Here is a 25,219-nt window from a genome sequence, read left to right on the forward strand (position 1 = left end):
TGAATTATTAAAATTTGAAGTAGGAGATAGGTCATATCCAGGACTCAAGGGAGGTGTATTATGAAGGATCAGACTCCAAAATCTCAAAGGAATAAAATTATTAAACAAAAATATCAAAGTGAGTTTTTATCTTTTCTTTGCATTTTTATACATATAACCAGCACTGAACTGCTCACTGGTATGTAATTGTAAGTAAAGAAAAATTCTTACAAATAGATTCAAATTACAAATGCTAAGGTCAAGAATTTTGCAAATTCACCTATAAAATATGATGTTCAACTTCCTCATGTAAAAGTTCATATTTGTGACATTATCCCTATTGGGGAGTATCATGACTGTAAACAATGGCAAAAAAAAAAATATGTTCAGTAGTCACTGCCCCCTCTCGATTAAAAAAATATCAAGGTAATTTGGGTAAAAAAATAATTTTCTGATATTGACCATAAGATGACAGTTGGATCATCATTTTTAAAGCAGATAATTTTGTTAAATCTCTTAAGAATGCCATGTTACCACTTAACTGTAGGACTAGTCAAGTATTTTACTTTATTCATTTTTTATTCTTTTTTAAAATTTTTATTTAAGGCAATGGGGTTGAGTGACTTGCCCAAGGTCACACAGCTAGGCAATTATTAAGTGTCTGCGGCCACTTTTGAAGGCGCGTCCTCCTGGACTTCAGAGTCAGTGCTCTATACATTTGACCACCTAGGCTGCCCCCTATTTTTTATTCTTCTTGTCACATTTATTTTTCCTCACTCCTACCAAACAAATTTAATAATTCTTTACTTTTACTAATAATTCATTACAAATTTAATAATTCTTTACTAACAATTACTTTTTAAAACAGTCAATGAGTTGTCATGGTTTAGGTAGTACAATATAATGAGTTGAGACTGACCTTTAGAGTCAAGAAGACCTGACTTTTACCATCTCTGACATTTCCCAGCTACATAACCACAGACAAGACTCTAAACCCCTCAATGTCTCTTGTTACACTAACAATACAAGTTTCTGGTCATTCCCATTGCTGGAGATAATTCCCTACATCATTAAAATTATAGCTTTGAATCATTCCCACAAACAAATAAACCAACAATCCTAAACCAAAACAAACCAAAACAAAAAGAAAACTCTGAAAAGAAAACTGTCTTTCATGAGTTATTCAGTTTGGAAAGCTGGTATCATTCAAGTATGATCATTTGTTAACTAGATGAGCTGCATTATAGTACCTGAGTAAAACAAAAGCTCATGAAGAAAGACAGGGATTAAATGTGTTCTGGCAGACTGTAACTGCTATCACTGGCGCACTTCTAATTTGTAATGCTAGAGCTCATATTCCTCCTCTTTGTCAAGCATTAAAGTAAGCAAGTCTATTCTTTCTATCAATCACACATGGCATTCATTGTGTGTACTTAGTTTTTCTTGAAGCACTATTAATAGAATATAACATTGGGCAGAAACTGTCAAAGATTTAATCCATCCATGTCCGCCTCTCACTGCATCCCAGTTGAGTCATAGACTGAAGGAAGATATTGGCACATTGACAGTGCTACAGGCAGGGAGTGGGAAATGGAAAGGAGAGAAAAAGACAGAAAAAAAACAGTAGGCAGGTCTCATTCATGGATAGTAATTTCTGTTTTGAAAGACTTCAATCACTGTGTTTGGAATTTCCTTATTTTGTCTTTGCACAAGTAAATGAATTCCAGAAACAGGATGTTGGAAGTAAGTTAAAGATGCTTGTGTTGATGTTCCATTTAAAAGAGAAAAAAAAAGTTTGACTGTTTGATGTCATTCTTGTTCAATTTCGTTGTTCCACTGGTAAAATAAATTAATTCTCTTGTTTATAATAATAGGAAGGCAAAATGACATATGCTTAAACAGAAGAAGTCTCCAGTGTAGGTAGAATAAAAGCTTGATAAATCTTCAATGAGTGGGATCATCATTTTGACGAGAAATGAATCAGGACTCACAGGTCAGATTGTCAATATGGTGGTTGTTTTTCTATAAAACTCTTCAGAGATTCAGCTGGCATTAGAATTAAGCTTTTCAACACATCAGAGCTGAAGAGTAATGTATAATAAGATGACAACTGGCTTCAGAGAATCAAGGTTCATTTTGGTAGAAACTTCAAACAGACTCTCTAATAACTCAAAGAATCATGACTGTGTATTTTTTTTACTCTTTAATTTTTGAATTAATGAGGTTTATTTCTGTGACTCTATAAAATGATTAATAAGGAACAATTATTAAGGGAAATGAAAGTTAATGATTTTCAGAAATTTTGCCAAATATTAAACAAGGACAACTGAAAAGGAATTTTATGTCTGTCAATCATATTTTTTAGTAATGTTTGACCATCAATCTTATATGTATGTGTGTAATACATATATATATATATATCCATATATATTAAATGCAAAGATCTCATTTCATAACCGATTAAAAAGTCTTTTATTGTCTCTTGTTTACTATTCAGACAGCTTTGGCAGAATTTCAAGGCATATAATTTTCTGTTGTTGTGGCATCTCTCCAACTATACCTCATACTACATCCTTCTACCTTCTGTACATTCCTGTGCAGTTGGATTATTTGCCATGCCCCAAGCATCTCTAGTACTTCCCTTTTTTTCATATATACACTCTGTTTCTACCTAGAATACACTGTACACACCATGGTACAGATGAATCAGAGTACCTGGGTTCACATCCTGTCCCTGATATTTCCATGTGTGAACTTGAACAAATCATTTTTACCACCGAGTCAGTTCTCTTATTTATAAAATGAGAGGTTTAGCCTGGATTCTGAGGTTCTTTTGTGATTTATATTCACAGTTCTGTTGAACTGCCACCTTTCTCTCTATCGTTTAAAGTATAATACAAATACCACAGAACCAAGAAAGATTTTCTTTAGAGCTGTTAATGACTCATTTCCACTTTGAGTCTTTATGTATTTTAGAGCCTTTATGTATTTACATATATTATGTATTATTTTGTATTATTTTGCATTATAGTTTTTCATCCATTTGGCAGAACTTTCTAAAGACTGTAACTCCATCAGGGTTTTAAATTTATCTAAATATTATTCCTTCTATAATGATTAATTTAGTTAATATTCTACATAAAATAGCTTAAATAATTCTCTTGAAAGGAATTGAAAATATGATTTCCAATATCAAACTTGTTTATTTTCTATTAAAGAGAATAATATTCAAAGAAATAGCTAAGAAGGAAGCAAAAACTATGACAAGATAGTTGAAAAATGCTTTCAATGAGTTGTCATCTCTAACAGATGAAGTCAAGATAATGAAATATATTATGCATGTGATTGCTAAACCATTGTAGATTATCTTTTAAGAATTGTAAAGAAAATAGAGTATTTGTAGGACTGGAGCCTGGCAAGCATAGTTCCAAATTTACGATGGGAAAAAGTTGAAATCTATAAAATACAGCATAGTCAATTTGACTATGATTACTAGAAAAAAAATAAAGTGGACTATTTAATGAAAGTTTTTTTGGGTACTCAGAAAGGTACACTATGGTGATTCAGTTAATAGAACCCTGGACTTTGTCAGAAGGATCTGAGTTCAAATTCAGCATCAGACACTGAGTGAACCCATGGCAAGTCACTTAACCTCTGTGCCCTTAAATTTCCTCATGGAAATAATAACAATATCTATCTCCTAGTGCTTTTACCAGGATTAAATAGGATAATTTTTATAAAGTACTTAGCACAATGCTATGTTCTATACAGGTGTTAGCTATTATGAATATTGAATTAGGAAGCAGTCACTAAAAACAAGTCAAAGCTATTTTAATTTTCTTTTGGGGACAATATTATTGCAAATACTATACATAAAACTCAAATTTTAACAAGACATTCAACAAAGACTTCACAGAATTTTTGTAGTCAACATAAAGAGATGAGTACTAGATGATATTGTAATTATGTGGATTAAGAATTGATTAAAGAATTGCACTCAAGGAATGTCAATTTAATGGACTGATCTCTATCTAAAAGTTGTCCCTAGTGAAATGTCTCAGACTTCTGTCCTTGCCACCATCTGTTGAACATCTTTGTCCATTATTTAGATGAATGAAGATTTGGCATGTGTAGCAAATTTTTGAATTACCTTGAATTGGAAGGGATAATTGATATTTCACATGCCAGAATCAGGATCCAGGTTCATGGCAGACTTGAACAATGAGGCAAATATAATAAAATTTAATTTATTTAGAATTAAGTACAAACCTGTATACTTGGTTTCAAAAATCAATCAGATAAATACAATGCAAAGCTCATTGGCAATTCATATAGTATAAATTTTTCTGGACTGTATATGCCTGTTATATAGATTGAAGCATCCTATTTGTTATGAACCAAGAGTGTAGCACACAAATAATATGGTTTTAAGAGGTATTAGTATTAGCACATTGAACTAAGGAGATGATAATGTTACTTTATGCTACTCTGGTCATATATTAATGTATTTTTTCCCTGATGTAACATTTAAGAAAAAAACAAGCAGTAGCATTTGCAGAAGAGCACATCTTGCTTTGAAAGCCAGAAAAATCTAAAGCTAATAACATTACTGAAGTTTTTTTATGTGACATGATACTTTCCTTCACACATTTGAAAAATCATTATGTAAAAGAGGGCTTATTTTTCTTGGTCCCATGGGGCAGCTAGGTGGCACAGTGGATAAAGCATCAGCCTTGGAGTCAGGAGTACCTGGGTTCAAATCCAGTCTCAAACGCTTAATAATTACCTAGCTGTGTGGCCTTGGGCAAGCCACTCAATGCCATTTGCCTTGCAAAAACCAAAAAAAAAGATTTCTTGGTCCCAAAGGGTGGGCCAAGGTGTAATCAGTGAAATCTGACAGAAAGAAAAGAATGTTTTAATTATTGAAATATGCTGAACATGAATTGTTTTGCCTTGAGAAACACTGAGTTTGCAGAACAAGAGGGTACCCTAATTCTGCAGTTCTATGATTCTATGAACTATTGGATGAGTTTTAGAGATCCAATGTGACCACTATTAACTGATATTCTTGCTCTCTTTGTAGCAAAATGAGGTACAACATTCAATATATATACCATTATGTAGCAGAGCTGTATTTAGAAGAATATCAAAATTAACTCATCTTCATTGAACTAGCTCACTATATGTGTCAAATCTTTACACCCTAATAATGTTCTAAAAAGAGTATATTTGTATATGAGCAAAATAAATGTTAAGTGCTCCTGAAAAGGATACCTAAACTGGAAGAATTTCCATCAGAAGTTTGAGCTGTTGCCCATCAATTGGGAAATAACTAAACAAGTTATAGACAATGAACACTATGGAATATTTTTGTTCTAAAAGAAATCATAAATGGTCGTACTCTAGAGACACATGGAATGACAAATGGGATCTGATGCTGAGCAGAGGGAGCAGAACCAAGAGAACAATGTACACATTAACAACAGCATTGTGAGATGATCAACCCTGATGGATGCAGCTCCTCTCAGCAGTTCAGAAAGCCAGGACAACTGTATTAGAATGACTATGGACAATGCTATTCTCATCCAGAGGAAGAAAAACAAAACATAAAACAAAACAAAACAAAAAAAAATCCTTCAGAATCTGTTGAACACTCTATAAAAAATATTGCTAATGTATTTCTTTCCCTTAATCCTAATTCCTTATAACGAAAATGACTAATCTATTAACATGCTTATCACAAATATGTAGGTACAATGTTAACCTGACTGTTCAATACTGAGGGTGGGGGGTGGGGAGGATGGAAGGAAATTTTGTAAATTACATATTTATATATATATATATATATATATGTATATATATATATATGGATGAATGTTGAAAACCTTTCATAACATATTTGTAAAATATATATCAATAAAAAGGAAGTTTGAGAGGTCTTGTACAAAATATTTATAGAAGCTCTTTTTTTGTATTGGCAAAGAATTGGAAATTGGGGAATGATTGAACATTATTAGGGAACTGAAGTGCTATTTGTTCTGTTAGAATGGACAGACTTCAGAAAATGATTCTGAGTGGTGAGGAGAACTAGCAGAACATTGTATACAATAACAGCAACTTTGTGTGATGATTGACTACGACTTAACTCTTCTTAGCAGTACAATGATCAAAGACAATTATAAAGGACTTGCAATTGAAAATACCATCTCAAGAATTATCAAGTCTGAGAAAGAACTATGAAGTCGGAGTGCAGATCAAAAAAAATTATTTTCTTTTCTTATTCTTTTTCTTTTTCGGTTCTTTTAAAATATTTTTCCAATGTACAAACTTAGAGTTCCATATTTTTCTACCACTCTCCCCATGGCAGCACACAATCTATTAGTTGTATATGTACAATTGTACATATGGTAAACATATGATATAAGTTGTACAAGTACAATTGTGTTTATATTTCATGTTGTAAAAAAGAAATTAGAACTAAGGGAAAAAATAACCAATAACCAAATCACCATACAGATATAGAGTACATAGATATAGAGCCTGGGTTTGTAATGTCATTATTATAGGCAATTCTTGGACATGAAAAAAATTATCAATTTAAGGAAATATCCTAGATAGTTTCAGGAAAGAATAAGAAGTTAAGTGATTTGCCCCAAGTCATATAATAATTATGCAATAGAAACAGGTCTTCTGAGCTTTGAATCCTGCCTTCTATCCATTAAACCCCTATGTAGCTCAGTAATTGTGTGATCATGGGCAAATCACTCAATCTCCATCTTGGTTTTAACATTTGTGAAAATAAAGACAATAACATCTAGGGTACCAACTTCATTTATCTGTTGGGAAGCTCAAATGAGATAATGTATATAAAGTCTAATTGTGTCAAATTGTTATTATATCAGTTGATCATCTATAAATAGATATTTATCAGTCTTGTCATTTGACTAATTCAGTCAGTTAATTCAGAGTTTGGCAAACTGTGATTTGAGGGTCAAATATGGGCCATTGTTTGTTTTTTGTAAGATTATGAGCTCCCATTCTGAGTTCACTAGTCATACAAAAGCAGGAGGTGGGCCAACCCCTGAGTTACTTCAATCATCAGTCACTCAATTCATTCAATCAACTTGGATAAAATCTATTGTTTTACTTATTGGACCAGCTGTTTTCTTTTTTGTTGTTGTTGTTGTGGTTGTGGTTGACAGTGATGATATAGGAGTGAAAGCAACAGTGCTCTGCATCTTATAGGTGCTTAATAAATAATTCCTGAAGTAGCACTGAAGCATAAATATCTTTTCCAACTTACACATGTGTAAACCCTGTGAAAATATGATGCGTTCATGACTGTCCAAAGGTCAATTATAATTTATTGAGGTTTGCCTTCAGCCATCATTCAGAAAAAATTTTGCAGCAGGTAGTGGGAAATTCTTGCTGTGATTAGTATCACCAAATGCTGGTAACTAAACAAGTTTGGAAAGTGAAATATGTTTACCTTTCTCTAAGTGGATCTGTTAATTAAAGTCTTTTCTCATTAACAGCTGTGCTTATTTATAATACAAACATTTTTCATACCTTCAATTTACAGAAAGTCATCAAGCCTATGACAATTTTAATTGAAATTCTGTCTGCTTGGATGAAAAATATATTTTTCAATGATTTATCAAGCAGAGTTCTGTGCAGAATTTATGTAGATCTATTTTTTAAATTGTTAACCTTGAATCTCCTTCTGCATAGATGCCAAGTTTACAGTATTGGAATATAATATACATAAAAGAATCATAGGTCAAATATCTCTGAGTCTCTAACTCTATTTGTATCTATAATTGTTTCTGTGTCTTTGCCTAAATCTGTATCTATCTTTGTCTCTCTTAAACCTATAATTTAGTGTTTTTGTTGTTGTTTCATTTGTGTCTGACTGAAACAGTTAGATCTGACTTAGTTATTAAGTCTTATTTCTTCAGATTAAACTTTCTTATCTTCTTAAAATTTTTTACTTGTATGACATGATTTTAAGTCTTCTAACTCTCCTAAGAAGATAGGGTGGAACAAGGGAAAGACCGCTGTTGTTCATTAACAACTTGAAAAAGAATTTGAAAGTTTAGTCATCCACAAACTTAATGTTAGTCAAAAATTGTGACATGGTAGGCTAAAAAGTCTTAGTTGAATTTCTGGAATCAGAGGCCATAGACCAAAGATAACAATAACTCCTCTCTAATTAAACCACAAATGGAGTTTGATTTTGAATTCAGGCAGCTGCCTCTTAGGACAGACATTTCAAAGCTGGATCATAGCGAAAGCAAGAATTTAGGGTCACGGATTTAGATTGCTACAGGTGTCAAAGTTTATCTTGTGAAACTCTCTCATTTAATAGATGCATAACCTGAGACAGAAAGGTTAAATAACTACCTGATATCACATTGTTGCGATTTGAGTCCAGGTGCTGACTTTTTAAATTCAGTATTGTTTCTTCTGTTCAACATTGACTCCTTTAGGATGGTTAGAAAACTGAAAATTGTGCCACATTAGTATAATTTTATATGTAAAATTGTATATAAATATATATATATATATATATATATATGTATACACACATATATGTATTAATTTTAAAGATCTGAAAAAGTTTAGCCTGAAGAAGTGCTATGTAATAACTGCCTTTAAGGATATCAAAGGCTGCAACTATTATGAAGGTAATAAGGGTGAATTATATACTTATGTACTGTGGCAAGTTGATCTCCCAAGAAAGAAGATGATATTTTAAAAGGGAAAAAAATACTGTCATTAATAGATATGTACTCATTTGGAAGGCTAATTGGAAAAGTCTTCTTTTTCTCAGTTTAGAAAATTTTCATTTTGTTGATGGTTTGACATAGTAGATAGAGAGTTGGTCTCAAAGTCAAGAAGACTTGAAATTATTGCCTTTGACATATACCGGCTGTGTGAACAATTCACCTAACTACTCATTGTTCTAGGCAACTTTTTGGATATAAGTCAGACAGATGCCAGACTGCAATAACAGAGGAAGTGTCCTCACTTACTGAGGTTCTCTAGCCTACCAAAATCCCCTATCTAATAAATCCATATCCTACTTGCTATCATTTTTGGTGTCTATGGTGCTGTCAGGAAGTGAAGGGACAACTTATTCTGATCCATAATAGAAGATTCCCAACTGCCTTGGTACTCTCTTAGAAAAAAGGTCAAGAGTATCAACCTTTTTCATTTGAATACTTTTTTTGTGTCAATGCCTTTGAAATTGTATTTGAAGACTGAAAAGAGAGACAATAAAAAAAATATTGAGAGAGACCAACTAGTGAAATAGTACCTAGTGAGCCTGCTCCCTATGACTGTGGGTATTAGGGATGCTAGCAAATACCTATTTTGTCTTTCAGGAAGAAGTCAGTAATTGAAAGATGAATCATCTCTGTTCCTTCCCTGGAGGTGGTTTATAGCGTGTCAGAAATAACCTCTGTATTTCTTGCAGTAGTAGGGCCAAGTGCTCCTTACTTAATCACTGCTCAGGAAAAAAAAACCTGAAGGCCTGTGCTCCAACCTTTTTCAACACATCAACTTGTAGAAATCAAACACCTGTCATATTTTTCAGGTAAAGGAGGTCAGTATATATCTGAAAAACTAGGTATCTGTAGGAACTATGCTGAGCATGGTGATGATGATGGTGAGAGTTAACAAATGTACAGTGGTTTAAGTTTACAAAACACATCACATACATATTTTCTTCTGAATCTCATTAAGACCTTGACAGGTAAGTAAATTATTTGCTTCATTTAAAAGATGAAGAAACTGAAACAAATAGACTTGAAATGACTTGCCCAGTGTTATGCATCTAGTAAATATTTGAGATAGAATTTGAATTCATGTTTTCCTGAGTCCAAGTCCACTCTACTCACTGTTACATGTAAATGGTTTATACCATTTTTTTGCAATCTACTTTAAAACATAGTAAATGAAATAAAACAGTGGGTGAAATCGTGAATGATCCTTGCTATCAAGTATCAATATTAATTAAAAATTTGATAAATCATTCTCTTGGAGGTAACCTTGGATTCAAGAAACTGTATATGCAGAGTGATAACCCTTAGAGGTTCTGATAAGCTGGAAAAGTTTTAAATAATGATTTGTTGGCCATCTGAGAAACAATCTAGATAGCCATTAAAATGAACATCAGCTGGCCATGGGGTATTATTCTATTATAATCATTATCATTATTATTAGTGCTAGTAGTAGTAGTAGTAGTAGTAGTAGTAGTAGTAGTAGTAGCAGTGAGTAGTGTTACTAACTACTACAATTGCCCCAGAAACTTATTAGGCATATCTCTTTAATATTTTAAAACTTCTTGTTTTTAATAGAATGTATGCTTCGTCACTGTAGATCACAAAACTTTCATGCTTTATTTTCTGGTTCCATGAGCTGTTCCATTCCCAAATTATCAATGACTGATTGGGTAATTGTGGATATTGGGACCAAAGAACAGAGACTGATCAGAATCATATTATTTAGGAACTATACCCCAATATTAATTGTTAATATTCAATGTATTATATGTGTAATGACCTAAAATATTTATTTGCTTTAAGTAGAAATAAAAGACCTAAACAACTACCTTCTAAATGGACATGCAATTCAGAATTTCCTTTTGGAAAGGTAGATAGAAGAGATGGCAGAAGAGATTTCATCGTGGATTCAAAAAATCTGAATTCAAATATCACACAATCTCAGAAGAGCTATTCAAGATCATCTCAGTCCAATCCACATAAGATCCACCTTTACACATCATAAACATCATATAGTCTTTACTTAAAGATACCTAGTGAGGTAGGAATGACCCCATTAGGTCCTAAATAATCTGTTTCTAAGAATCCAGGGAGCCATACCCAAACTAATCAAATACTAACCATTTACCTTTTTTTTTTGGCAAGGAAATGCGGTTAAGTGACTAGCCCAATATCACACAGCTAGGTAATTAGTAATTGTATTGAGGCCAGAATTGAAGTTAGGTCCTCCTGACTCCAGGTTCAGTGCTCTAAGCACTGTGCCACCTAGCTGCCCCTCATTTACCTTTTTAAAAAGACATTAGTCCAGTCTATCTTAAAAAAATATTATCAAACTAAATATGGATTTACTGAAGTCATTGATAAAAAATTCTAAATAATACAGGACCAGTCACAAATTATTAGAACTCCTTACTGAAGACTTCCAAATGGAAAGCAAATCACTAATACCTATTATTTTATTCAGCCAATTTTACCAGCTTTGTATGCATTTAATTGTATTATGCAGCCTCCAACACTTTATTTTGCCTATAGGATTAGTGTGTGAGAGATTGTAAAATATATGAAAAATCCATGTTGACTATATCTAGGGTTTTCCCCTTTAGAGTTTAGTGACTATCAAAAAAGGCAAAGACAGCTTGTTTAAATAATTCTTGATGAAACCATGGTGGGTCTTCATTTTATCAGAAACTTGAATAATTTATTCTAGAATTTTTCCAGGCCATCAAATTTACATGGCTTGAGTTAATGGACACTGATCTTATGTTGTAAATTAGAAAAATTAAATTAGATGTAAATTAGAAAAATATTTTCACTCTGGTCCTATAATATCTATTCTATTCTTGATAATCTTTTAAAGGTCATTGATATGACTCATTAATCATATCTGCCATTTCTTTTGATGCTCTGGAATCTGATTCATCTGATCTTAGTAAATTGAATTTACTAAGCTCTTTGCTGGTTTCCTTTTCACCTCATGTTTCAACTCTCTACAAGACTGATAAATGGTTCTTGACTTGATTTGACTTTCCAGTTCACAGATCATTTTTCCCTTGCTGACAAATTGAAATCAGGAAAAGGGTTACAGACCTCTGCTTTCTGTGTCATCTGTTATTTTCCTATCTGCTTCAAGCAGTGATTTGATGATTCTGAGGACTAATTTCCTGATTATCATTCCTGTGTTACCCTGGACTGCTTCTTAGGGAACATGGATCTGCATTCTTCTCTAAGGCTTTGGCTTCCTTTCTTTCCAGAAGAGTTTTAGTTCTGTTTCTATTTAGTTCCATTTAGTTCTATTTCTATTTCTTGCTTAGTTCCATACAAGCATCTTTCCCTTTGTTTTTTAAAGTGACATCTTCTACTTCCTAATCAAGCTTAGGATACACCACTACTTTTCTACTTTTTCAAAACCCTTTTTTTAGTTTTTTGCAAGGCAAACAGGGTTAAGTTGCTTGCCCAAGGCCACACAGCTAGGTAATTATTAAGTGTCTGAGACCAGATTTGAACCCAGGTACTCCTGACTCCAGGGCCTGTGCTTTATCCATTATGCCACCTAGCTGCCCCCCAAACCCTTTTTAGTCTGTTTTGTTTTTACATTAAAACTCTTTTGAAAAGAAATATTCATTTTCTTTGATATTCTCGAGAGTGGAGAATTATTATTATTTTTATTAACTCCCTCTCTTTTTTTCCTTCTCACTTAGAGAGTTTGCATTTTGCACAGAAATAATAATTGCCTATGGAAAAAAGAAAACATCACCCATTCAATGTCACTCTAAGGAGAAAGCAAAATTCTCACCTGATACTATGTAAAAGTCACTAGAAAATTCTTGTACCTCCTAGTTTTTGGCAATGAGATACCCATTCTTTTATTATTCTTAGTTTGTGATCAACTCTCCTGAAGACTTCTCCCCATCTCATTATCTTGACATGGAACTTCTCTCCTCTTTTGCCACATACATTCCCTCATCTTCAAGCCCTTCTCCTTCTTTTCCTTCTATACTATTCCTTGTTTCTTTCCTTAGGTCTATCCCAGTGTTTGTATTGAATTCTCTTTCAGTTTTAGTGCTATCACAATGTGAATTCTTCACTCCTTTAAGATCAAGTTCATTTTAGTTTTTTTTTACTTTTCCTTAAATTACTCAAACTTTCCTCACAATTCAAAAACCTTCAGAGTCTCCCTTTTAAAAATTTCTTTCATCTTCTTCATATAGGACCTTTTTCTTTTCTTATTTTTCTAAATATTCCAATAGCAAATATAAATTCATCTTGTTTTTAAGAACTCATAATTAGGTTAAGAAAGCATCATGAAGAAAATTGCAACTTTGATATTAATTTTCCGTGTACAAGGTAAAGAAGTAGAGAAATCCTATCAAAGCAGGTAGTTAAGAACATAGCAGATGTGATTGTAAACAAATTTTGTAATTTTTTACACTGTTAAAATTCTGTCTGTTCTGTGAAGAAACTTTCTTTTGAAACCCATTCTGACCTTGTACATGCTTTCATTGATGATGGTCAAATTTATGCAGGCGTGAAAAACATTTTCCATAGGAAATGACATGTTGGACTTACAGGTCATGCACTTTGGACAGGAAACACCAGTACAAAGCTTGCCTATTAGAGAATACCTGCAGCCAAGTGCTGGACCACTCACCAAGTGCCAACTCACTACATAAGTGTATTTAAGTCAGGGAACCCAGAAGAGAAGTCCTCTCTTCTTTCTATTTTCTACCTGCAAGGATGGCAATTATCTTTCTCTCTGCAAGCTAGAGCCATGTGATCACTGTCTAGGCCCTCTGGAGAATTATGAATGTTTATTTCATGTGACCAGACTCGCTTGAGTCTAAGCCCAGTCAGCTCACCTGGCTGCCTTCCTTACTCTGTTTTCCCTCAGATACCTTGCCTAGGCTTTCACTTAAGCCACTTATTCACCCCTGTCCTTGAGCAGCTTACTGTCTTGCCAGAAAAAAGTTTTAATTTGTGAACTTTGCAGAATTTTAAAATCAATCCTGAGCTGTTTTAACTCTAGGACCAGATGTGAATGCATTCATTTTCACCAACTCTCAAATCTTTATTGGTGACACTCACCTCTCTGGCAATACTGAGGACTTTGCCAAGCTTCTTCAATGCCACCATATTCCAGGGATAGAAGAAGAAGAGAAACATTGACTCTGGAAGCAGAGAACATTAATTTAATTCCTTTCTGATATTTTTAAGTGAAATGAGAAAGTCACTTAATATAGCCTAAGCTTTTCTTTTTCACTCTTACAAATAAAAGGATTAAAATTAGACAATTTATTTTCCAGCCCAGATATATAAGTTTTTATTACAAAAGGAGACAGAATGTGGTCATTATCAAATTGGGGGTTCATGGAAGAGGTAGTATTTGACTTGGATTTTAATAATAGTCAAGAATTCAATTGATGGAGAACGGGGTTGTGGTATTGGGATTGCAGAAAGAACTTAATTTATTTAGTTCTCAGCAGAGTCTTCTGTTTTCTCTGAAGTTAGAAGCCTGCTTCTCTCATCAGAGAGAAGATTAAGAGTCTGGTGAAACTGAGGCCTTAGCAGATAAGACCCAGTCCTTCCTGATTTCCTTTAAGTTTTATAACATATATTATTGGTAATATATTTTGTGGCTGTTCAGTCATATTTGACTTTGTGATCCCATTTTCTTGGTAAAGTTATTGGAATGGTTTTCCATTTTCTTCTCCAGCTGATTTTACAGATAAGGAAATTAAGGCAAACAGATTTAAATGACTTTCCAAGGGACACAGACCAAATAAGTTTGTGAGGCTATAGCTGAAATCAGTTCTTCCTCATTGGAGGCTCAGAATTCTATTCACCGTGTCAACTAATTTCCCAGTTACATATGCAGTTAAAAAATGAACAAACTTTGAACATGTATTTCTAATTTGTACATATTGACATAAATTATATGTATTTAGTAATTCATTAGTGTTTTGAATATACATGTCTAATTACTATTAAATTATAAGTGATTTATAAGTAAATATGCATATTGGACATGTATGTTCAAAGTGTTTTAAAAAAATTGATAGATGCATATGATAAAATTTAAAAGTGAATTCCACTGCTTTAGATTATCAAGTAAATGAATCAAGTAATATTATGGTGTCTGAAAGTAATTATGAGCACAACCTAATTAAAATACTCTCCCTGACAAGAATAAACTTATAGTCAATCTATAGAATATGTATTTTCTAGAGAAGTACTTTGATAACAGACCTGATTTCGTGACTTATTAGAACCAATGCAATAATAAACTTGATTTGCATCAGTTTTAGATTAATACTGTTTACTATTCCTAAGACCTGCAAATTTATACAAGGTAGCAATACCAGGAAACATGCTGGGGTTAGAGTCAGTGTATCTTCCCATATATAGTCACTAATTTCTGGCAAAATAAAAAAAATACATTACTGAAGTGATGCAGTTGAGCTTAATTCAGATGCAACTAATTGTGAGTCTGGAGGCTTTGGAGGGGGAAAGTCACTATTTGATTTCTTTAATTAAAATAAAAGTAACTATAATGGTTCATTTAAAGCCAAAGACATTTTAAAGGCTGAGCATGTCAATTTTAGACGCAAACAAAAGACTGGAGTTGGTTTGAACATGTAACTACAGGTTGAAAAATGTGAGTGCACAGTATAAGCCATCTACAGTGGAGAAATTGGTATTTCTCATTTTCCTTTTTTTTTTTTAAAGATAGCATAGGGCCAATCAATCTGTGGCAGATGAAGCTAGAGGTCTGTTCAAGGATCCATGTCATGCTTTTGGAGACATAACATGGGCAAGATGAGTAACTCTCTAATGGTATTTTTTGAGATATAATAGTCTACATATACTTCTGAGAATGTATTTTCTCTTCCTCCACTAATACCCTGGTTCTCCAGACATAATGAATGAGCTTAGGGATTTCTGTACCATTTGTTTTTTATCCTAAAGGAAAAATCTGAACCCTTTTGACGGAGAAGACTGTGCATAGAAATAAGGACTTCCTGTAATGGAATATTGAAGGTGACCTGTTGTCAGTAATTGATAGGAACTTATTTTTGAAGGCTGAAAACATTGCTCCCTAGGTATTTATTTGTTCTACCTTGTACTTTGTGATGGGGAGGCAGGTAAGGCATTTTTTGAAAGAGAGACTTAACAAAGTAGCAATTTGAATGAATAATCCATTTAATGTTTTATTCAATAAAGTGACTTTTTCCACTAATGAAGAGATAAGTTATGACTCAACATATTCAAATAATGTCTGTTGTCTGACTTAGAAAACCAAACCAAACCAAACCCTCTCTTTCTAAATTCGTTCCTGACTGTATTCACTGTAAGCTACAAAATCATTAGTGCTAGGGATCGATTAGTTTGGGGTTTAAGCAGACTTCAGAAATGGAAATAGATCACTCCTTACCTCTACCTCCTTCCTTCCTTGGACATGTTGCTTTTCCTCTTTACTCCTTTCTTCACCCTTCCACATACCCTCTGCCTTAGTCATTGGAAAATGCACCTATTTAGTTTCTATCTAGTTTTTTTCCCCTCTAATTTTCTCAGCTTGATTTACATATTTTAGGATTACAAATTTAGAGCTGAAAATGACCTCATAGACCATATAGTCTGTCATTATCAGCTAAGATAAATTGAGTCCCAGAGGAATTATTAGCCTTCTGATAATAATGGTGCTTTGGTGGATTCTTCTACCATGTGAAATAAGGAAGGAAGATGTGAGATTCAGATGTTTGTACTATTGATTTCTGAAATGATTAAACTAATTAATTCCAGAGTAATATTTCAGAAAGTGGAATATAGGGTTCAATTCTTTTGAAATTGATTTGTTTGCTTCCATGGAGCAAATTTTTCTTTGCATTTAAAATTAATAAAGGAAGCATAACATCAAAAAATTTTTCAGAATGTTGGTTATTAGGTTTAAGGTTTAAAAACATCTAAATATAAACATCATCATAGGGGGGAAACAGTGCTTTCAAAGGAAAATTAGCCCTTTAACTTCTCCATTTCCTGAAGCAGGATAGTATGATGGAGAAATGGACAAAATTAGTATTTTTTTGTGTAGATTCAAATTATTGCTATCAGCTAAAAGTAAAGTTTTGTTTACTTCCCTCTATTTAGGTCACTGTATCTTAGTATTTTTAAACTAATTGCTTTGCGCAAAGTGCTTTGGGCTTACATTTACATTAAATGTAAGTGGTACTTTATTTTCAAATGAAATCATTCCCAAAACATTTCACAATTTTATTACATTGGCAGTAACAAATCATGAAAATTAGTATGTTTTTAGGAAGTGAAGAATCAAATGTTTATGTCTGTCCCAAATTATTTCATAGAGATGGATTCTTCAAATTGTTCTGGTTAGACGGAAGGGTAGACAAGGGTCCTGTCATCAAATTTTGTGAATGATTTTGAAGAAATATGTCTGACTGTTAGCTTCATGCATAAGTTAGAGAAGCTACATAAGTGAGACTTGGCATACACTTGGTTAGACAAGTTGGTTGTTTACACCTAGTATATACAATAGCTGTTATCATAATCAATGAATTTAAGATTTGGAAAGGACATCATAAAACAGTCTCTCAGAATGAATAGCTTGTCAAAAAGGAATTGCTATTAAGCATAGACTTTTTTAATAACACAAAATATTTTATTGATAATTTTCTTTTTGTTTTAAGCTATCTTTCCCAGTGACTCCTCATCCTTCTCCCCCTCTCCTTCCCTTCCCTTTCTCATCTTCTTTCTCCAGTAAGGAAACAGACTTAGGATTCACAGAGGAGTAGTGATCTACCCAAGTTCTCCTAGTCAGTGTCAGAAGCAGGACTGACATATTGCTTTTTCCTGTAAAGCACAGACTTTCTATAGGATGTCTCAGAACGTACCAAGTAGAACCCTCCAAAACCTTTCCTAAATACAGCATGTCCTCATCTCCCCATTACTATAACCCCTCCTCCTACTTCCCTTTTACTCCCACTCCTACAATCCTGCTCTGACCCCTGCAATTTTTCTTCCCCAAGACCAAGTAGTTTAATTGATCTCAAAAGTGTCTAGCCTGTCCTGCAGGAATGAGCATTGCCCTGTCAAGACCTCAGCTTCACCTTCCTGAGCACTTTCTGATTGATAAGAAATTCAGAGTCATAGACCTAGAGATGACCATTCTGAGTATTAGGTCGATAAAGCAATGTCTACTTTCATCCTCACTCCATCTATTCAATTCTTAAGCATTGTTGAAATTCAATTCAAACACCACCACTTCCATGAAAGTTTTTTTTTTTTTCCAAACCTGAGTTGGTAATGTCCTTACCCCTCAACCTTCTGACTCTTTATAACATAGGATCATGGTTACAGTGGTAGAAGTTACCTTAAAGGTCATCCATTTAATTCAATGTTCTAATCTTAAAAATAAGGAAGGAGACCCAAAGAGATTAAGTAACTCCTTTAGACTCACTGAGGTAGGAAGCTTGGAGGTAGAATTTAAACCTGGGTCTTCTGAACTTAAGAGACAATATTTTTCCATTGTAATACATTGTCTCCCAAGCATACAATGTGAATCTCTCATCAATTATATATGATTTTTAAAGTGATTATGTGTTCATTATTGGAAAGAAAGAACTAATGTTTTGTACATTGCTTTTTCTCTCTAGCTTAGGACATGCTTTTGCATTAAGTATTTCCTACAAAAAGCCTTTTACCTCAGCCCCAATGTTGTTACTTTGCTTCTATGATTATTTCCACTTTTTTCTAGTATATATATATATATATATATATATATATATATATATATATATTCACAGTTGTATATTTAAACATGCTAATTAGGGAGATCATTAAAGCCAGTCAATCATAACAAGAAATGTGAAAAAATCTTTTATAATTGAATTTGATAATATAATAAATGTAGGACTGGAGTAAAGGTATATTCTGTTCCAGATCCTTTGTGAAAGCTTGTATTTCAATTTTATTATCATTTCGGTGCACACTTTGTACTGCTGCGCTCCATTTTGGTAGCAAAGTTTGTCAACCCTTCATGGTCTGTCATTTGTTCATGAAATATGTCTGATTTTCTTTCTACTCTTAATTATTGAACTAAAACTTCAATCAAGAATAACTTTTTTTGAGTCTGTGATTTTATCACCATGAATATTACTTGAAATGATACCAATTATATCATTAATTCTTACTCATTTGGTATAACTTTTGTCTAAATCTTCCTATAATTTCACCACAGATGACCTTAGACAATAATGAGTATGTAGACTATTCCCTTGCTCTCACAGGGAAGTTTTACCAACTGCATGTCTTCACTAATTTTAACAATAGTAAACTAGTTATGGGTGAGGAGGGGGTGGACTTGTACCAGAGTGCTAAAGTTCCCCTATTGATTAAAGTGGGATAAAACATCGGAACAGATCTTAGGAATATATCCTGGGAAGCTGGAGACCCAGTGTAAAAAATGCAGTATGGGGCTGTGGAAAGAATGGAATTCATCAAGAAACTTGTAACATAAAGATTTTCTGTAAGTTGAGACTATGAATAATTCTCACATACCCCATTGTTAAAATGCAAATACAAATACATATATTATTAATTGTGTAGAAGTGTTGTGTGAAAAGAAATATCTTGAATGCTACATACATATTAGTAGTTAGGGGCTGTGTGGAACCAGGAATCTAATAAATTTTTGCCAAGAGATGGATTCTTAAAAACAAAAGCAAAATCTGAATGAATAAGACCATTTAAATTTATCTTCTGGATATTGAATGTCAATGAAATTTGAAAGATCTCTGATTATCTGAATTAATAGAAATACATCTGACAATGAAAAGTATGTGTAAATTTTTGTGAATTAATACTTTGGTCCTTAATTTTTAATTCAATCATCTTCAGATATATCAGTCATTGTAGAGAGGTTAAAATGCACAAAACAGGCCAGAGAATCCCTAAGACAGGTTTAAAATAAATATAAAAAAGTATTCTAGTTGTGAAACAAGCCCCATCATATCTCTGAACAATAGTATATATGTTTAGATACTTTTATGATTTTCTCTTCCTCCTTAATTCATGCTTTCCATGGGGCTGAAGCTCTTACCAGCTTTTTTTTTAACCCACAAATCCATAGTCTCTTGAAATAATATTTGTCCAAATAGCATCATTCTATTCTCAATAAAAGTACTCTGGCCTTCTGTTCAAGAAATAGTGTTATTGCAAGCTTGAACTATGGAAGAAAAAGTAATATTGCCTCCAAGGGGGTATGCCATCTTAATAAGACTTATCTTCAAGACAAGGAAAAATGTACTTTTCAAATCCTACATGCGTTATAAACCACCACTTACAAAACCTTTGTTCTAAAGTGTTGCCAATTCAACCTGAGGCAGGAGTTTTACTATGTTTAAAAGGTCTCCAAGGATGCTCAGAAATCTGAGGTGAACCTGAAAGCGTGGTAGATGTAATGAAAACTAAAGTTTTTTTGGTGAAGTTTTCTCAAGGTTTTTCTCCTGGGCATTGAAATGCAACTTCCATTTTGCTAGTCTTAACTTCTCTATATACCACGGGTAGAAATTTCACAAAGAGAAATAGTTTGTAGATAATAATAAACTGGAAGGAGAGTTCTTTCTCCTCATTCAGCTCCTATGATCCTAAATGGGGTCCCACTGGCATACTTGGCTAGAACAATTAAACATGGATGTCTAAAGTCCAGAAATAAAAGACAAGATTTTAAAGAAAGTTCCTTTTCTGTCTAAACTTGCTTAATCAACCCAGGCAAACATTATGACTTTATCAATAATAACTATTAACATTCATATAGTGCTTTATAATTTGCAAAATGCTTTACATCACACTTGATCCCCAATGCTGAGAAGGAAGTGTTATTTTTATTTCTATTTTATAAATGAGGAAACTCAGTGATATGACTAGGGTCACAGAAATAGACAGGATCCCAGAAAGGCTTCCTTCTCTCTGTGACCACAAGTTCAATCTTCTATCCTTTCTACTTTGTTTTTTAAAGAAAAACTATTTATTTTGAGTTTTATAATTCCCCCGCCCCTGTTCTTGCTTCCCTCTCCCCCCTCAGAAGGCAGTATATTAGTCTTCATTTTTTTTTCAAGTTTTTTTGCAAGGCAATGGGGTTAAGTGACTTGCCCAAGGCCACACAGTTAGGTAATTATTAAGTGTCTGAGGCTGGATTTGAACTCAGGTACTCCTGACTTCAGGGCCCGTGCTCTATCCACTGTGCCACATAGCCACCTCTTCATTGTTTCCATAGTATACATTGATCTAAGTTGAATGTGATGAGAAAAAAATCATATCCTTAAGGAAGAAAAATAAAATATAAGAGATAGCAAAACTACATAATAACTATTTTTCCCCCTAAATTGAAGGTAATAGTCTTTGGTCTTTGTTCAAACTCCACAATTCTTTCTTTGGATACATATGCTGTTCTTCATCACAGATACCTCAAAATTGTGCCTGATTGCTGCACTGATGGAATGAGCAAATCCATCAGAGTTTATCATCACCCCCATGTTGCTCTTAGGGTATACAATGTTTTTCTGGTTCTGCTCATCTCACTCAGCATCATTTAGGCAAATCCTTCCAGGCTTCCCTGAATTCCCATCCCTCCTGGTTTCTAATAGAACAATAGTGTTCCATGACATACATATGCCACATTCCCCAATTGAAGGACATACACTTAATTTCTAATTCTTTGCTGCCACAGATAGGGCTGCTACATTCGTACATTTTTGTACAAGTTTTTTTTTTTTAACCCCTTTTTTACCCCTTTTCATAATCTCTTCAGGATATAGACCCAGTGGTGGTATTTCTGGATCAAAGGGTATGCACATCTTTGTCGCCCTTCGGGCACAATTCCAAATTGCTTTCCAGAAAGGTTGGATGAGTTCACAGCTCCATCAACAATGCATTAGTGTCCCAGATTTCTCACATAGCTTCCAACAGTGATCATTGTCCTTTCTGGTCATATTGGCCTGTCTGAGAGTTGTGAGGTGGTACCTCAGAGATGTTTTAACTTGCATTTCTTTAATAAGTAGTGATTTAGAGCAATTTTTCATGACTATGAATGTCTTTGATTTCCTCGTCTGTAAATTGCCTTTGCATATCCTTTGACCATTTGTCAGTGGGGGGGAATGGTTTGTTTTTTGAAAATTTGACTCAGTTTTCTGTATATTTCAGAAATGAGTCCTTTGTCAGAAATACTAGTCATAAAATTGTTTCCCAATTTACTATATTTCTTTTGATCTTGGTTATAGTGGTTTTGTTTGTGCAAAAGTTTTTCAATTTAATGTAATCAAAATTATGTAGTTTGTTTTTAATGATGTTCTCCATTTCTTTCTAGGTCATAAACTGCTTCCATTTCTATATATCTGACATCCTTGATCTTCTAGTTTGCTTATAATATAGTTTTTTTAAGTCTAAATCTTGTATCCATTTTGATTTTATCTTGGAATAGGGTGTGAGATGTTGGTCTTATCCAAGTTTCTTCCATACTAACTTCCAATTTTCCCAATAGTTTTTTTTATCAAAAAGAGAGAGTTTTATCCCAATAGCTAGACTCTTTGGGTTTATCGAACAGTAGATTATTATAATTTCTTGCTACTGAACCTAGTCTAATCTACTGATTCGCTACTTTATTTCTTTAATCAATACCAGACAGATTTGATGACTGATACTTTATTTAATAATAATTTTAGATCTGGTAAGGCTAAACCACTTTCTTTTGTCCTTTTTCCCCCCTTGAATCCCTCTTAATTCTTGACTTTTTACTTCTCCATTTGAATTTACTTACAATTTTTCTAACTCATTAAAGTAATATTTCTTTGGAATTTTGATTGGGAAGGCACTAAAAATAGTTTATTTTTGGTAGAATTGTCATTTTTATTATATTAGCTCAACCTATCCATGAGCAGTTGATGTTAGCCCAGTTATTTAATTCTGATTTTATTTGTGTGAAGTGTTTTGTAATTGTTTTCTAAACTTTTTCAGTGTGTCTAGGCAGGCAGACTCCCAGATATTTTATATTGTCTGAGGTTACTTTGAATGAGATTTCTCTTTCTGCCATATCTTGCTAGTTACATATAGAAATGCTAAGGATTTATGAGGTGTTGTTTTATATCCTGCCACTTTGCTAAAGTTGCTAATTAATTCTAGTAATTTTTAGATGATTTTTTTTGGGATTCTCTAGGCATAATATCATGTCATCTGCAAAGAATAAGAGTTTTATGTCTCTTCCTTCCCAATTCTAATTCTTTCAATTTCTTTTTCATCTCTTATTGCTGAAGCTAACATTTCTAATACAATATTGAATAGTAGTGGTGATAATGGGCATCCCTGATTCATCCTTGATCTTATTGGAAATGCCTCTAGGCTATCCCTGTTGCATATAATGCTTGTTGATGGTTTCAGATTGATACTGCTTATTATTCAAAGGAACAATCCATTTATTCCTTTATACTCTAGGAATTTTAGTAGGAATGAGTGCTGTATTTTGTCAAAAGCTTTTTCAGGATCTATTGATATAGTCAAATGATTTCTGATGGGTTTGTTATTGATATAATTAATTACACTAACAATTTTCCTAATATTGAACCAACCTTGCATTCCTGGGATAAATTCTACTTGATCATAATGTATTATCCTAATGATAACTTGTTGTAATCATTTTGCTAAGATTTTCTTTAAGATTTTTGCATCCATATTCATCAGCAAGATAGGTCTATAATTTTCTTTCTCTGTTTTGACTCTTCCTGGTTTAGGTATCAGCACCATGTTGGTATCAGAGAGAGAATTAGGCAGAATTCCATCTTCACCTATTTTTCCAAAGAGTTTATATAGAATTAGAACCAATTATTCCTTAAATGTTTGATAGAATTCACTTGTGAATACATCTGACCCTGGAGATTTTTTCTTAGGGAGTTCAATAATGGCTTGTTGAATTGGATTATTTAAGTTTTTAATTTCCTCTTCATTTAATCTGGGCAACTTATTTTTTTGGTAAATATGTGTCCATTTCACTTAGTTTGTCAAATTTATTGGTATTGAGTTGGGCAAAATAATTTTGAATTATTACTTTAATTTCCTCCTCAATGGTGGTGAGTTCACTTTTTTCCTTTATGATACTAGCAATTTGGTTTTCTTCTTTTTTTAAATCATATTGATCAGAGGTTTATCAATTTTATTGATTTTTTCATAAAAGTAACTCTTGGTTTTATTTATTACTTCAATAATTTTCTTGCTTTTGATTTTATTAATTTTTCCTTTAATTTTTAGAATTTCTAATTTGGTATTTAATTGGGTGTTTTTAATTTGTTCTTTCTCTGATATCCATTCTACTTTTGACTCTGTCATCTCTCCACTTCTTGCCTCTTTTTTATTTTTTTGGTCTATAATTTAGACAGGGATTAGCACTTTAAATTAAGGACTTTATCCATTCAGGGTATAATGGAAAAGACACTGGACCCAGAAAACTTGCCTTGGAATTGTGACCCTGATACTTACTAGTTGTGTGAATATGTACAAGTAATTCAAACTTTGCACTGAGTGTTTCCTAGGAAACAATTTTCTATAAAATGGGATAATAGTATTTGAAATATCTTCATCCCAGAGGTATAAAAACAGAAACACTTTGAAAAACTTGAATGTTCTATAGAATTATTACTGTCATTATTAATGTAGGAAAAAAGTAAAAAAGAAATTACTTAATTCAAAGGAAGACATTTTGAGAGATTAAAATAGAACCTAGGATGATGGAGATATTTGGGAAATGGTTCTTTAAGTCACACTATGTAGAGGTTTTGTAATCTAATATTTCTTAAAATTTTTGAAGGGAGGAGAAAATGAGGAAAGTATAAACATTCAAGAAGCACTAAGATGCTTAACAAGCATATCATTTGAACTTGATAACAATTACGGGAGATAGATAGTAGTATCCTTCTTGACATTTGAGGAAACAAAGGCAAAAATAACTGATATAACTTGCCCAGAATCACAAAGCTACTAATAATCTAAGGTCAGACTTCGATTTAGATGTCAGCTCTAGGCCCAGAACTCTATCAACTATAACAGAAATCTCAGATTGGCAGTCCTGAGTTGGCTGAACCAGTCAAGTGAAAATATAATTGGAACATATGTAACTAAATAAATAAAGTCATAACAGACCATAGATAATGTTAATAAATTGCTATCTTATTCATTTCACATTAGACCAGGATTCTTAGGCACTACTTGGTGATCTTTTTCAGTTTAAATTTGACACCACTGCAGGGAACCACATATTTCTCTCAAGAAGTACGGACTTTCTCGTTTTCTATATCAAGGTTTCTTATCTCTTTTTGTTATAGGCTTCCTAAAAAGTCTGGTTAAGCCAATTAATACCTTCTTAGAATATTTTTAATGCATAAAACAAAATGTATAGGAAA

The sequence above is a fragment of the Macrotis lagotis genome, chromosome 1, assembly GCF_037893015.1.
Source record: "Macrotis lagotis isolate mMagLag1 chromosome 1, bilby.v1.9.chrom.fasta, whole genome shotgun sequence".
In the NCBI taxonomy this organism is placed as follows: domain Eukaryota; kingdom Metazoa; phylum Chordata; class Mammalia; order Peramelemorphia; family Peramelidae; genus Macrotis; species Macrotis lagotis.